Source organism: Erpetoichthys calabaricus, chromosome 11 (assembly GCF_900747795.2).
Source record: "Erpetoichthys calabaricus chromosome 11, fErpCal1.3, whole genome shotgun sequence".
Classification (NCBI taxonomy): domain Eukaryota; kingdom Metazoa; phylum Chordata; class Cladistia; order Polypteriformes; family Polypteridae; genus Erpetoichthys; species Erpetoichthys calabaricus.
Window position 1 is genome coordinate 77,761,332 of NC_041404.2, and position 16,584 is coordinate 77,777,915.

A 16,584-nucleotide genomic window follows, 5' to 3' on the forward strand; every position below is an offset into this window, starting at 1 on the left:
CATTTCTCAGAACTGTTGATTTCTCATTATAAATACGTTATATTTTATTTGTTACAGAGAATAGATGAACACATCTTTTTCGCATTTGCCATTTCTCAGAAATGTTGATGTCTCATTATAAATATATCATCATATTTTATTTGTTACAAAGGTATGTTCCTGAAAACTGTGTAAATGTATTATTTGCTAATAATTACTAGTTAATTCCATTTACATTAAGTACTGACAAATAAGTGATTCTAATAAGGCAAATATTACGTAGACGAATACGAACTTCGAAAATATACCAGCTTCTCTGCGTTTACTTTAATAAACTAACTAAACCTAAAGCGGATATATACTAAAATAGACGAGTAAGTACAGATAGGTTCCGTAATTCTCAGTGTCATCTTGTTGTTCCCAGTCCTTTGTTTTATACTGACCGCACACCTCAAGCCTGTTAGGAGGCGGTGCTCCATTTTAGCGACAAATCAGCTCCTCCAAACAGACAGCGGCTCTTCGAAAACAAGCCCGAGCTTGTACGTTACAGACACACTCTACTGCTGTTACTCCATCCTTTCCGCAGCAACTTTCATCGGCTCCGAACACAAGGTAAGCATTTATCTAAACTTCTAAAATAGTCTGTTACGAAGTTATTATGTTCACTACGACAAAGCTATTTACTTTGATCTGTGTTCTAAAATCACTTAAATTATTTTTGGGTAGGTTTACGTTTTAAAATGTACTACTTCTTAAACGTACTCCCGAACATTTTTCGTATTTAGGTAAAGATACATCCGGTATTCGTGATCTTTTGTTTCTATTCCACAAAACACTTCCTTCGAATATATATTTTAAGACTGTATTAACGATACCTACCCATTACCATTTCCATAATGTAACACAGTATGGTAACGTATACTCTTCAATTTCTCCATGCATATTAGCGAGCTTGTACGCAAACACGTCAATTTGAAACTACATATTAATCATATTTCTCGGCAATTGGAATTAGTTTTGATTCTGGGAAAAAGTCAACACTGATGGGAAACCACCAGTTTCATGTCCCGGCTTGTTGAGCACGCGTGAGCTTATGCGACGGAAGTACGTAGATGGTAGTGCGAAAGTCTAGCGAGTTCTCGCGATGAATCGTCTTCGGCAAGTCAACAAAACAACAATCAGCCAACGTCCTTGTAGAGAAGTGGCATAGGTTTACCTCACGTAGTAGAATAAAGGCTTCTGCGTTTATCATATTATTTATTTTACCCGGATTTTGATCCTCTGATGCGTTTCTTATTTGTAATCAATCAGTATAATTTTCATCATTCTAAAGACAGATTGCAAAAACAAGTAATTACTCTTCAGTGGCAGTGTTTACATTAAGGACGGGATTAATCTAGTATCCTCTCCGCAAATAAAAACTGAATTTAGACTCCTACTGCGTTCACCCACAATTTGAATGTTTAGAGTTACCATTTGTGACGTCATTCGTTTTCACAACATTCTTTTCCCATTAATTTCCGGTCAGATTAGGGCCACGGTAGACGTGTGAAGTTGCTGCTCAGTCTCATTAATGCGCATTTAAAAGGTTAGTTATAATTCTTATTAAAATGTAAAATAATGACAATATAATGTATTGCAACTCTTTAAATACAACGTAATCTGCAAGTGCCATTTGTTTTGTTATTTTTTTGTTTGTCTTTATGGCAGTTGGCATACTCACTTGTGGTGCAGAATATGAAAGAAAAAACCCTCGGTTTAAAACTCAAACTAAATTACCCCATAAAGCTCTGTAGAGTTTAAATACTGGAATATAGCCCTGTGGCACGAACTACAGTTACTTTAACTAATCAAATCTATCAAAGTAAAACGATTAATAGCCATTGCATGCATTTCTGCCTGAAGTTGTTTTCTTTCTTCTGTGTACTGTATGCCTCACAATGAAATATTACACGTTCTACTGTTTCTTGCTGATCACAGAGCCTAAAAAATGCAGATGGATGTTTTCCTATTCAATATAGTGAATTATTTAGCATTGTGAGTCCAATTCTTAATTTAGTCTTACCTTTTAGTTTTTCCACCATACCCCACAAATCTAGCATTGTTATGCATTTTGTAGAAATGCCTTCCCTTAGTCCCATTGCTCCACAGGTTTTGCTATAATCCAATAATTTTTGATTTTATCAATCCTTTAGCTTCCGCCTTAGTAATTGAGATATGTATATCCACAACAAACCGTTTTACAGCTTTTTAGCCTTGCTGTCATCCCTTTCATGCGCCTCAAGTCCTTTATGTGCAGGAACCCGTAAGAAAACTGCTCATATATTTGCAGTTTGTAGGTGAAATAAAATCTGATTAACTTCCAATAACAAATCCAATCTACAATTAGTCTGTCCATTTTAAATACTCATCAGTCCTCAATATGAATCTGAACCTATAACAACTCAATTTGGCATAATTTCTTCAACCCACTGTAAACCCAGAATGATTGCAACCAATTCCGCTGTATATATAGATAAATTATTTGAAATTCTTTTAACTATTTTAACCTGGAATTTTGACATATAAGCAGATACTCCGACCTTTCCAGTTGTAGTTTCTTTAGAGCCATTTGTAAAAATTGAAATCATTCCATAAAATTTCTCATTAATATAGTGATTACATTCTGGTATAATAGACTTGATTTTCTTTTACTAAATCATGCAGGTTTAGATCAACTATTGGTAAAGAAAACAACAAAGGGTGTATTATAAATAAAGCTACAGTTGGACTTCTCTCATAGTTCAGTAGACCCAGATTACCTGCATGATATGAACTCACCCATCCAAAGCTATTTATACTTTTTTTTACGGTGTTCCCAACAATCATTCAACACACAGGATGATTATTTCCATGCCCCATTAAATTAATCCTGTAGTTCATCATCAATTGCAGACAGCAAAGCTGTAAAGGTAACTCTCCCATTTCAACTAATATGGCTAAAACCCGGAGAATCTTGTTGCACCACAGCACATTCTTAGAGCCTGTGCCTTTATTGCCTCTAAACATTTTAATTTTGAAAGTGCATTAGACCCATAAACCACACATCCATTCTTGAAGACTGACCTTATTAAACAAAAACAGATGGAAAATAAAGGTTTTTCTGGTAGCTCCCCAGTCATATCTACACAGACACCTGAGTATATTCGTTACCCTTTTACATTTATGAACAATCTTACCAATATGGGATTTCCATGTAAGCTTACTATCCTTCAACATGGCCAAAAATTTTATTGCCAAAACTTCTTCTAGAGGTTGACAATGTAATTTCAAGTTAAGTGTGGTTTTTGACCCTCTTTGTAAAACATATCACTTGAGTTTTAGTTACAATTTGAAACCCGATTCATTCACCCATACTTCTGCCTCGTTAATAGCTAATTGCATTTTTTTTTACAGTATAAATAAATATTTTTCCTCTGATCCATAAATCACCATCGTCCATGTATAATGATTTACCCACACCAATGAACTACACACATTCCCTTTCAGAGTACCATTCTCTAACTTATATGATTTAGAATATTCTGTTCCCCCCCTTACATGCAAGAATCTTTCAAGTAGAAAACTAAAAAAAAAGTTATACGTTCTTCCACCTACTACTAATTTATTTAATCTGATTAAAAGTTCTTCCTTCCATAACATGTCATATGCTTTTTCTATATCAAAAAATATTGTTACTAAAGATTCTGTATTGACCTGTGGTTTTCTAATATCATCTTCTAGACATAAAATAGAATCCAATGTTATTCTACCTTTTCTAGATCCATTCTGATGACCTGTTATTTCTCCTTTCTTTTGTAACAAATAATTTAAAGTTCTGTTACTATTTGTTCTATGATTTTAATTAAGTGTGAAATTAGTGATATTGGTCTATAACTAGAAGGGTCTAAAGGGGGTTTACCTGGTTTTAAAATTGGCATCACTACTGCATTTTTACACACAGTGGGAATGCCCCCTACACTCCAAATATATTTGTAGAAGTTCAGTATTACTTTTATAGATATTTCTGACATATTTTCAAACATGCAATTATACAAGTCATTTTTGCAAGAGATATCTTCCTATCTTTTGCAACAGCCTTTTTTTTTAATAAAGAAAACTGCATCCGTAATGTCATCGTTGTCACTTCTTGCTTCCAACACATCAGGATAATCTTTTAACTTTACACTCCTATGTATCCTAATTTCTTCAGACAAATTGTCTTTACTGTTAATTTTATAAAAGTTTTATCTAGTACTAGGTGAAATACCCAGCATTGCCCAGGAGGAAAATAAAGTGTTTTCTTTTATTTGTTTGAGAAAAATATAATTAAAAAAAAAACAACTTTAAAAATATAAATAAATTAACAAACAATGAAGACAGACTAATGTGGTTGTCTTGCAGTCTATCTATCTATCTATCTATCTATCTATCTATCTATCTATCTATCTATCTATCTATCTATCTATCTATCTTGTATGTATGTTATCATCCAGTTGACGCTCGGAACCGGCCAACTCTGTGTAATTTCAAAAGCAACAGGTGTGCGGTGGTGCGCAAACATAAAGAATGCTGGCAGTCACCTCCAGTTCGCCCTCTGGTGGTCGTTCCGAGTGTCAACTGGATGATAACATGCATAGAAGACCGCAAGATCACCCTCCATCCTCCCCAGAAGAGGGTGGATTAGGGTTGATATCACCCTACGGTATTTGTAGTCAACCAATGAGAAATGTGTACCAAGTTTCATGAAAATCACTCCAGCTGTTCAGAAGTGATGCTGGAACATACATATGCACACACACACACACATACATTGACTTATATATATATATATATATAGATAGATAGATAGATAGATATATATAGATATATATATATATATATATATATATAGATTACAGCCTTCTCCACTTCTGTTACCATTATTCTTTCCTCATCATCTAATGATGGAATTATTTTATCCTTATAAAACCTTCCCATTTTCTTAATCATTCTCCAGACATCTCTAACTGAAGTCTCTTTTCCAATACTTTCTAAAAAAGACCTCCAGGAAATCTTTTCAACATGATTCACCACCTTTTTTACATCTGCCTGGGCCCTTTTATACATGAAAAGATTATCCATGCAACGAGTTTTCTTAATTTTCCTAAACACATTATTTCTCTCCCTAATTGCTTTTGAACACTCTTTATTCCACCATGGTAAAACCTTTCTCTTCTTAACACTCTTTCTCTTCAGAATCACTTCCAATGCTATTTGGCGTATAATATCACACAATTTTATCATTTCATAAATCCACATCCTTCTTTACATTCATCCCTATGAAACATTTTCACATAATATTTAAAATTTCTTCCGGTTTGCTTTGCTAAAATTCCATCTCCTAAGACTAGCCTCCTTTTCTTCATACACATTTACACCCAAATCTATAATTATAAGAAAGTGATCACTCTTTAAAATTACTTCATTCTCAATATTCCACTAGCTCTGTCCAGCCAATGTATTAGAAACTAAACCTAAACTTCAAATTTAAACCTCTGGCAGTATACTACTTACTGTTTCACCATTTTTGGTCATTCATTGCATTTTAACTGATTAAATTTGAAGGAAAAAACAGAGAAACTGAGGTGTTCTAAAACTTTTGGCCAATAGTGTGTGTATATTAGGTGTATTAGGCCTGGTAAAGTTAACACAATCATTTTTGCTATTAATGTTACCTGTTTAACGTGTTAAAAATAGTCTTATATCCAGGGCCAGCAACGAGGTAAATACCTCGGGCAAAGCTTTGGTCTGGGTGGTACTATCCTGTGCTTTTTTTTTTTTTTTTTAACATTACAAGGCAATAATACAAAAAAGTTAAGTATATATTACAGTACACTGTACTGTATTTATATACTACCTTTGAAAACTTCTGAAATAAAATTTAATATTAAGCAGTTCATAGCCATATGCCACATGTCAATACGAAGCACTGGTGTTCATTTTCTTGATTTATACATACTGACATAAGTGTGGGGGAGTGGGAGGAAAGGGGGTGGGGAGGGGGTTTATGGAAGTCTTGGTGCAATGTTAGAGAAAAGTTGTGAGGGTTAAAAGTACACTTTTTTATTTCGTGGTTCTGTAAGAAGATCGATTCAGTGTCATATTACATAAGTGATAAATAAGTTATCTTTGAGTGGCACTAAAACCAAAATAAGTCTCTAGTACCTCTTTGTTTTTAACTCTCTGGTCTGCCAGACTGAGGATAGTATTTGCATAGTTTTAACACGTTTTAATGTATGCCCAATTAAGAGATGCTTATTCTTTAGTTAAATCAGTCTTTAGCAGTGCATTCAAAGTCAGCAGTCATTTCAATCACCTTTTCCTTTGATAGATCTGTGTTTTATATGCTGTGCCAATTTCAGAATTAATACATTGCCCTCTTTTTCTTATTGCCTTCTTATCAACTTGTTGTTTAGGAAGGTATTTAAATTCAGGTTGTACTTGCTTAAATAGTATTTTGTTAAAAGTTGAGGTTTAAGGTCATAATTTAAGTTTAAACTGTGCATCATTTTTTTTTTCAAATTCCTTTGTGTTGATTCTACACTAATTTTGTGATTCAGTGTGTATTTAGTGGATGATTGATGTATTAATTTAATTTAATTACATTTATGCAATTATTTTCTTAATTGCTTCCCAGCCATTATATATACTGTACATACTAGCTGACGCCCGCCATAGCTTACGGCGGTGTAAGAATAGGAACGGAAAACGGTGAGAAAGAAATTCAGAAATCAAGAAGAAATAAATACTTCTTGAAAGGCACAGTGTGCATGTAGAATTTCTGGCCAAGCAGGATTACATGTGAAAATGATAAATAAATCGGGCTTTCCGAATTTATGTACTATGTCCATGGCATCCTGATAGTTTTGTTGCATGTATCTTGGTTTTCCTGAAATGTAGACGGTAATATGATCATTTTGCCTACACATATATTGTTGTTTTCAGCGTTTGCTTGCAGTGCGTCTGATAGTTCCACACGCAGATCTTGTTGATGTAATCTGAGATATTTGAGACACGCGCCCTCTGTTTTAACATACGCATCTATGACGTACTGTTGGAATAGTTTGCCGCTGGAGTTCAAAATACTAAATGTATTCCTCATTGCGAATCTGTACGCATAAAATTGGCATTGAGTAAGCGTTATTCGCTTGGCACTTCTTTTATCGGGAACATGTTGTAAATCTTTGTGCCAGCCAATGTCTCCGTAAGGGAATAAAAGTGGGTAAACCATAGGATCGCAATTCATATTCAGCGTGGAAATCTGTTTACAGGAGTTGCCTATGGGATAGATGCAAATGTCCCTTTCGGCAGGCGTTTAGCCATCTTCTCCGATGAAAATCGCTGTAATGTCGGGGCATTGTATCGTCGTAAATCCTGCCTAGGGCTTTCCTTGAAAACCATTCGTACAGATGCTGTTGGATTGGAGTGAGCGATTTCATGCATGTGTTTGTATGATTTAGCGAAGGGGTTGATGGTTCTGAGCATGGAATCTAGCTGGAGAAGTACATTTTCACTGCATGCAGAGTTTGCTTTATTTTGTAAGTGTACTTCAGTAGCTTGCGTTGTGTCAAAAACATACAACTGTCCATATCCTGGAGAGGTAGAAGTGTTAGCGTATAGTGGAGAGATTTGGTGATAAATTTGCCTGTGTATTTTAAACAGTATGGTCCGTGGACAGGAGGTAGAATTATCTGTGCACCCATGGAAGCAAACACTAGAGAAGAGTTGTATTCTCGAATGTGCTCACGATAATTTTTAGTTTCTGAAGTTTGCTGTGTAAGAAGCTGTTGTAAAGACACAGGTGGCTCCCGCAAAGGTGGTAAAGCTACTTTACCATTGTGGCAGCACCTCAAGTACTTGTTGGATGTATTACGCTCAGCGGGCCATTATAGTGCATGACATAGAAGAGGACGAATAGGAATCGAGAAATGCCGTGTCGGCTGCGTGTGGTCGGGACTGGTTTTGAAGTGGAAGCAGGATGAACCAGAAGAGAAATATATATGAGATGTTAATTTTATTCAATATTTTTGATCTTAGGGAATAATACTGCTCATATATATTTAGTGAATTTACCTTACTGAATTAAAGTTCCCCCTACTGGTTAAATCTTAAAATTGCAGTTTAAAACCCCTTTAAAATAATAAATTATGTTAATTATTAAAATAGATATATTTAAGGGTTAAAATTAACATTAGGGTTAAGATAAGGGTTAGTCTTAGGATTATGGTTAGGGTATTGGAGTTCACATCCCGATGAAGCCCTCAGGACCACATTATCTGCAAAATGCAGCAATGCAGTTCTAAGGCCATCAAACTAGACACCCTTTCCTCCCTGGATGTTCCTTGATTAGAAGACAAAGCACAGCCCTGGTGGAGTCCCACACCCACCTAGAATTGTGCTGATATTTTTCCATGTATGAGGATACAGCTCTCACTGTGATTGTACAGAGACCGAATAGCTCTTAGATAGATAGATAGAGATAGATAGATACTTTATTAATCCCAATGGGAAATTCACATTCTTCAGCAGCAGCATACTGATACAATAAATAATATTAAATTAAAGAATGATAATAATACAGGTGAAAAAAACAGACAATAACTATGTATAATGTTAAATATTAACGTTTACCCCCCCTGGTGGAATTAAAGAGTCGCATAGTTTGGGGGAGGAACGATCTCCTCAATCTGTCTGTGGAGCAGGACAGTGACAGCAGTCTGTCGCTGAAGCTGCTCTTCTGTCTGGAGATGACATTATTTAATGGATGCAGTGGATTCTCCATAATTGATAGGAGCCTGCTGAGCGCCCTTCGCTCTGCCACAGATGTTAAACTGTCCAACTCCATGCCAACAATAGAGCCTGCTTTCCTCACCAGTTTGTCCAGGCGTGAGGCGTCTTTCCTCTTAATGCTGCCTCCCCAGCACACCACTGCGTAGAAGAGGGCGCTCGCCACAACTGTTTGATAGAACATCTGCAGCATCTTATTGCAGATGTTGAAGGAAGCCAGCCTTCTAAGGAAGTATAACCGGCTTTGTCCTTTCTTGCACAGCGCATCAGTATTGGCAGTCCAGTCTAATTTATCATCCAGCTGCACTCCCAGATATTTATAGGTCTGCACCATCTGCACACAGTCACCTTTGATGATCACTGGGTCTATGAGGGGTCTGGGCCTCCTAAAATCCACCACCAGCTCCTTGGTTTTGCTGGTGTTCAGGTGTAGGTGGTTTGAGTCGGACCATTTAACAAAGTCATTGATTAGGTCCCTATACTCCTCCTCCAGCCCATTCCTGATACAGCCCACGATAGCAGTGTCATCAGCGAACTTTTGCACATGGCAGGACTCCGAGTTGTATTGGAAGTCCGATGTATATAGGCTGAACAGGACCGGAGAAAGTACAGTCCCTTGTGGCGCTCCTGTGTTGCTGACCACAATGTCAGACGTGCAGTTCCCAAGACGCACATACTGAGGTCTGTCTTTAAGATAGTCCACGATCCATGCCACTAGGTATGAATCTAATCCCATCTCTGTCAGCTTGTCCCTAAGGAGCAGAGGTTGGATTGTGTTGAAGGCGCTAGAGAAGTCTAGAAACATAATTCTTACAGCACCACTGCCTCTGTCCAAGTGAGAGAGGGATCGGTGTAGCATATAGATGATGGCATCTTCCGCTCCCACCTTCTCCTGATATGCAAACTGCAGAGGGTCAAGGGCGTGTTGAACCTGTGGCCTAAGGTGGTGAAGCAGCAGCCTCTCCATGGTCTTCATCACATGTGATGTCAGAGCAACAGGCCGAAAGTCATTCAGCTCACTAGGACGTGATACCTTTGGGACTGGGGTGATACAAGATGTTTTCCAAAGCCTCGGGACTCTCCCCTGTTCCAGGCTCAGGTTGAAGATGCGCTGTAGAGGACCCCCCAGCTCCGATGCACAGACCTTCAGCAGTCGTGGCGATACTCCATCTGGACCCGCTGCTTTGCTGGCACGAAGTCTCCTCAGCTCTCTGCTCACTTGCGCTGTTGTTATTATGGGTGGGGATGTTTTTCCTATGCTGGTATCAGCAGAAGGATGTGTGGAGGGTGCAGTACTCCGAGGTGAGAGTGAGAGTGGGTTAGGGTGGTCAAACCTGTTAAAAAAGTTGTTCATTTGGTTTGCTCTCTTCACGTCTCTCTCAATGGTGGTACCCCGCTTCGAGCTGCAGCCAGTGATGATCTTCATCCCATCCCACACTTCCTTCATGCTGTTATTCTGCAACTTCTGCTCCAGCTTTCTCCTGTACTGCTCCTTCGCCGCCCTGAGTTGGACTCGGAGTTCCTTCTGCACGCGCTTGAGCTCATGCTGATCACCGTCTTTAAAAGCCCTTTTCTTCTGATTCAAAAGGCCCTTGATGTCACTTGTAATCCATGGCTTGTTGTTAGCATAGCAGCGTACTGTTCTTACTGGAACTACAATGTCCATACAGAAGTTGATGTAGTCAGTAGTGCAGTCAACAACTTCCTCAATGTTCTCATTATGAGATCCCTGCAGGATATCCCAGTCTGTAGTTCCAAAAAGTTCTCTCAGAGTATTCTCAGCCTCCAGGGTCCACTTCCTGAATGATCGTGTGGTTGTAGGTAGGACTCTAACTTTTGGTTTATAGTGAGGCTGAAGCTGAACCAGGTTATGATCTCCTTTCCCAAGCGCAGGTAGCGGGGTGGCGCTGTATGCGTCTTTAACGTTTGCATACAGTAAATCAATAGTCTTATTTCCCCGGGTGTTACAGTCCACATACTGGGAGAATGCAGGCAATGTTTTGTCCAGCGTCACATGGTTAAAGTCTCCAGCGATTAGCACAAGCGCCTCAGGGTGCTGCGTTTGTAACTTAGCAACAGCGGAATGGATGATGTCACTCGCTGACTCCACGTCTGCCCGAGGAGGAATGTATACAATAACAACAATGACATGTCCAAACTCTCTGGGCAAATAGTAGGGACGTAAACTTACGGCCAACAGTTCGATATCCCTGCAGCAAGTGGAGATTTTGACGTTAACATGTCCAGAGTGACACCACCGTGTATTAACATAGAGAGCGAGTCCTCCTCCTTTGTGCTTACCACAGGTACTTGCATCTCTGTCCGCTCTAACTGTGCTAAACCCGGATAGCTCCACGTTGGCATCTGGGATGGTGTTATTTAGCCACGTTTCGCAGAAACACAACAAACTGCATTCTCTGTAGGTCCTGACATTTTTCACCAGCGCAGCCAGTTCGTCGATCTTATTTGAGATTGAGTTTACATTCCCCAGAATCACAGAAGGCACCGAAGGCTTGAAACGCCACTTTCTCGCAAGCCGCTTCTTTTTTAGCTTAGTGCCGGCTCTGCTGCCACGATACCGCCTTCTTACCTCGTCGGGTAAATATGGAACCACACCGGCACTGGCATTTGTTCTCAGCGCCCGAAATTGAGTACTTGAATAGGCGAGTCTCGGCGTGTTAAAATCCATGCCCACGTTGTAAAAGTAAGTGTGTCCAGGGAAGGAATCCACATAAAATAAAGTGGTAGGAGTGATCAATAAATAAAAATAGAAAAATAAAAGTAGAAAAGTACACATACATATACAGTCATACACGGAGCTGCTGAAAAGGCTGCCACTCACGGCGGCGCCGGATGCAATGATTAGAAGCTGGAGAACCAAGTACTCTCCCAGCATCCCCAGCACAATCCTTCGGGGAGTATGGTCATATGCCTTGTCTAAGTCCATAAAGCACATGCAGACTGATTGGGCATACACCCATACTTCCTCCAGTATCCTCATTAGAGTAAAAAGCTGGTTCCGTGTTCCACGGCCCAGACAGAATCCACATTGCTCCTCCTGGAACTACAGTTCCACAACTGGGTGGAGTGTTCTTTCCTGTACCTTGGCATAAGGTTGTCCAGGGAGGCTGAGGAGTGAGATCCCCAATAGTTGAAACACACTTTATCGTCCCCCTTTTTTAAAAAAGGTAACCACGACCCTGGTCTGCCACTCCAGGGGCACTGCTCCCAACAACCATGCAACATTGAAAAGGTGTGTCAGCCATGACAGCCTGATAATGTCCAGTGCCTTCAGCATTTTCAGGAAGATATCTTCTTTAATTACCTCAGCAACCTCTGTCAGGGTAATGGGGAATGATCACTCATTAGTTTCTGGCTCTGCCTCCTTCAGAACAGGGGTATCCATTGTGTTCAAGAGGTCCTCAAAGTGTTCCTTCCACTGCAAGGCTATAGCCTCAGTCCAGGTCAGCACTTTTCCACCCTTTCCGAGAATGGCCTGGATGAAGCCGTGCCTTCCCTTTCTGAGTTGCCTGATGGTTTGACAGTACCTCTTTGAGTTTTTTTGATAGTCATTTTCCATGGTCTCTCCAAACTCCTCCCACACCCAGGCTTTTGCTTCCCTGACTGCCAAGACTGCCGCCTTTTTGGCCTGTTGGTTTCCCTCTGATGATTTAGATAGATAGATAGATACTTTATTAATCCCAGGGGGAAATTCACAATTTAATAGTCTCCCATGCTAATGATACACAGAAGGCCTCTTTCTTCAGCCTGATGGCAGCCTTCACCTCTAGTGTCCACCGTTAGGTCCTTTGGTTGCCAATTTGTCAGGCACCTTAGGCCTTTGGGCTGCAGCTCTTAGCTGCCACTTCTACAATGGAGGCTTTGAATAACAGTCCATTTGGACTCTATGTCTCCAGCGTCCAATAGGTTGCGGGAAAAAGCTCTGTCAGAGGTGGGAGTTAAAAGTTTTCTGAACAGGGGCCTCCTCCAGACCTTCCCAGTCCACCTTTACTATTCGCTGGGGCATTCCAGGTCTGTCCAGGCACCTCACGCACCATCTAACCCAACTCGCCAGATAACAGCTCGGCCCCTGTCTTCACCTGAATGTCCAGAAATCTGATTATAAAATCATTCATAGATCTTTGGCCTAAAGTACTCTGGTACCATGTACACTTATAAGCCATCTTTTTGAAGATTGTGTTGTTATGGACAAATCATGTCTATCACAGAAATCCAATAGCAAAATGCTGCTTCCCTCCAAAAGAGTTGACATACTACATCCCAATAATAAATTTATTTGTTTGGGTTTTAGTTTGTTAAGACCTCATCCTTCAAGCACTGGCGAGGTCACACTGCACTTGTCCCCTGTTCCTCAGGTAAGTGGTGGGTCCACAAAAGGGCAGTCCTGCATCACGAGTTCAGGCTGTGCCCAACCAGGCTCTGTTGAAGGCCTGACTGCCAGGTGCTTGCCTGCAACTCCTCTCAAAAGGCCTATACAGTCATATGAAAAAGTTTGGGAACTCCTCTCAGCCTGCATAAAAATTTACTCTACTTTCAATAAAAAAGATAACAGTGATATGTCTTTCATTTCCTAGGAACATCTGAGTACTGGGGTGTTTTCTGAACAAAGATTTTTAGTGAAGCAGTATTTAGTTGTATGAAATTAAATCAAATGTGAAAAACTGGCTGTGCAAAAATGTGGGTACCCTTGTAATTTTGCTGATTTGGATGCATGTAACTGCTCAATACTGATTACTTGCAACACCAAATTGGTTGGATTAGCTCATTAAGCCCTGAGCCTCATAGACAGATGTGTCCAATCATGAGAAAAGGTATCTGAGGTGGTCAATTGCAAATTGTGCTTCCTTTTGACTCTTCTCTGAAGAGTGACAGCATGGGATCCTCAAACCAACCCTCAAAAGATCTGGAAACAAAGATTGTTCAGTGTCATGGTTTAGGGGAAGGCTACAAAAAGCTATCTTAGAGGTTTAAACTGTCAGTTTCAACTGTAAGGAGTGTAATCAGGAAATGGAAGGCCACAGGCACAGTTGCTGTTAAACCCAGGTCTGGCAGGCCAAGAACAATACAGGAGCGACATATGCGCAGGATTGTGAGAATGGTTACAGACAACCCACAGATCACCTCCAAAGACCTGCAAGAACATCTTGCTGCAAATGGTGTATCTGTACATTGTTCTACAATTCGGCGCAATTTGCACAAAGAACATCTGTATGGGAGGGTGATGAGAAAGAAGCCCTTTCTGCACTCACGCCACAAACAGAGTCGCTTGTTGTATGCAAATGCTCATTTAGACAAGCCAGATTCATTTTGGAACAAAGTGCTTTGGACTGATGAGACAAAAATTTAGTTATTTGGTCATAACAAAAAGCGCTTTGCATGGCGGAAGAACACCACATTCCAAGAAAAACACCTGCTAACTACTGTCAAATTTGGTGGAGGTTCCATCATGTTGTGGGGCTGTGTGGCTAGTTCAGAGACTGGGGCCCTTATTAAAGTCGAGGGTTGGATGAATTCAACCCAATATCAAGTTCTTCAGGATAATGTTCAAGCATCAGTCACAAAGTTGAACTTATGCAGGGGTTGGATATTCCAACAAGACAATGACCCAAAACAAAGTTCGAAATCTACAAAGGCATTCATGCAGAGGGAGAAGTACAATGTTCTAAAATGGCCGTCACAGTCCCCTGACTTGAATATCATCGAAAATCTATGGGATGATTTGAAGCAGACTGTTCATACTCGGCAGCCATCAAATTTAACTGAACTGGAGAGATTTTGTATGGATGAATGGTCAAAAATACCTCCATCCAGAATCCAGACACTTATCAAAGGCTATAGGAGGCGTTTAGAGGCTGTTATATTTGCAAAAGGAGGCTCAACTAAGTATTGATATAATATCTCTGTTGGAGTGCCCAAATTTATGCACCTGTCTAATTTTGTTATGATGCATATTGCATATTTTCTGTTAATCCAATAAACTTAATGTCACTGCTGAAATACTACTGTTTTCATAAGGCATGTCATATACTGTGTTAAAAGGAAGTTGCTACCTTGAAAGTTTAGCCTTTGATAAACAAAAATCCAAATAATTAAGAGGGGTTCCCAAACTTTTTCATATGACTGTGTATGTGTGTGTATATATACTGTGTATATATATATACTGTGTATATATATATATATATATATATATACATACAGTGGTGTGAAAAACTATTTGCCCCCTTCCTGATTTCTTATTCTTTTGCTTGTTTGTCACACAAAATGTTTCTGATCATCAAACACATTTAACCATTAGTCAAACATAACACAAGTAAACACAAAATGCAGTTTGTAAATGGTGGTTTTTATTATTTAGGGAGAAAAAAAAATCCAAACCTACATGGCCCTGTGTGAAAAAGTAATTGCCCCCTGAACCTAATAACTGGTTGGGCCACCCTTAGCAGCAATAACTGCAATCAAGCGTTTGCGATAACTTGCAATGAGTCTTTTACAGCGCTCTGGAGGAATTTTGGCCCACTCATCTTTGCAAAATTGTTGTAATTCAGCTTTATTTGAGGGTTTTCTAGCATGAACCGCCTTTTTAAGGTCATGCCATAGCATCTCAATTGGATTCAGGTCAGGACTTTGACTAGGCCACTCCAAAGTCTTCATTTTGTTTTTCTTCAGCCATTCAGAGGTGGATTTGCTGGTGTGTTTTGGGTCATTGTCCTGTTGCAGCACCCAAGATCGCTTCAGCTTGAGTTGACGAACAGATGGCCGGACATTCTCCTTCAGGATTTTTTGGTAGACAGTAGAATTCATGGTTCCATCTATCACAGCAAGCCTTCCAGGTCCTGAAGCAGCAAAACAACCCCAGACCATCACACTACCACCACCATATTTTACTGTTGGTATGATGTTCTTTTTCTGAAATGCTGTGTTCCTTTTACGCCAGATGTAACGGGACATTTGCCTTCCAAAAAGTTCAACTTTTGACTCATCAGTCCACAAGGTATTTTCCCAAAAGTCTTGGCAATCATTGAGATGTTTCTTAGCAAAATTGAGACGAGCCCTAATGTTCTTTTTGCTTAACAGTGGTTTGCGTCTTGGAAATCTGCCATGCAGGCCGTTTTTGCCCAGTCTCTTTCTTATGGTGGAGTCATGAACACTGACCTTAATTGAGGCAAGTGAGGCCTGCAGTTCTTTAGACGTTGTCCTGGTTTCTTTTGTGACCTCTCAGATGAGTCGTCTCTGCGCTCTTGGGGTAATTTTGGTCGGCCGGCCACTCCTGGGAAGGTTCACCACTGTTCCATGTTTTTGCCATTTGTGGATAATGGCTCTCACTGTGGTTCGCTGGAGTCCCAAAGCTTTAGAAATGGCTTTATAACCTTAGCCAGACTGATAGATCTCAATTACTTCTGTTCTCATTTGTTCCTGAATTTCTTTGGATCTTGGCATGATGTCTAGCTTTTGAGGTGCTTTTGGTCTACTTCTCTGTGTCAGGCAGCTCCTATTTAAGTGATTTCTTGATTGAAACAGGTGTGGCAGTAATCAGGCCTGGGGGTGGCTACGGAAATTGAACTCAGGTGTGATACACCACAGTTAGGTTATTTTTTAACAAGGGGGCAATTACTTTTTCACACAGGGCCATGTAGGTTTGGATTTTTTTTCTCCCTAAATAATAAACACCATCATTTAAAAACTGCATTTTGTGTTTACTTGTGTTATATTTGACTAATGGTTAAATGTGTTTGATGA

At 39.6% G+C, this 16,584-nt stretch overlaps 1 protein-coding gene across 2 annotated transcripts in view; it reads left to right on the top strand.

The window, feature by feature from the left end:
• Window positions 1-496: 496 nt before the first annotated feature.
• Window positions 497-16,584, top strand: part of LOC114660601 (three prime repair exonuclease 2-like) — an 18,539-nt gene continuing 2,451 nt past the window's right edge. The window contains exon 1 of one of the 2 annotated variants that reach the window (XM_051933524.1): window positions 497-591. The gene's annotated coding sequence lies outside the window, so the exon portion shown is untranslated. Of the gene's footprint in view, window positions 592-1,319; window positions 1,568-16,584 lie in introns of those variants that run through there. The other variant, XM_051933525.1, reaches the window with a different exon arrangement.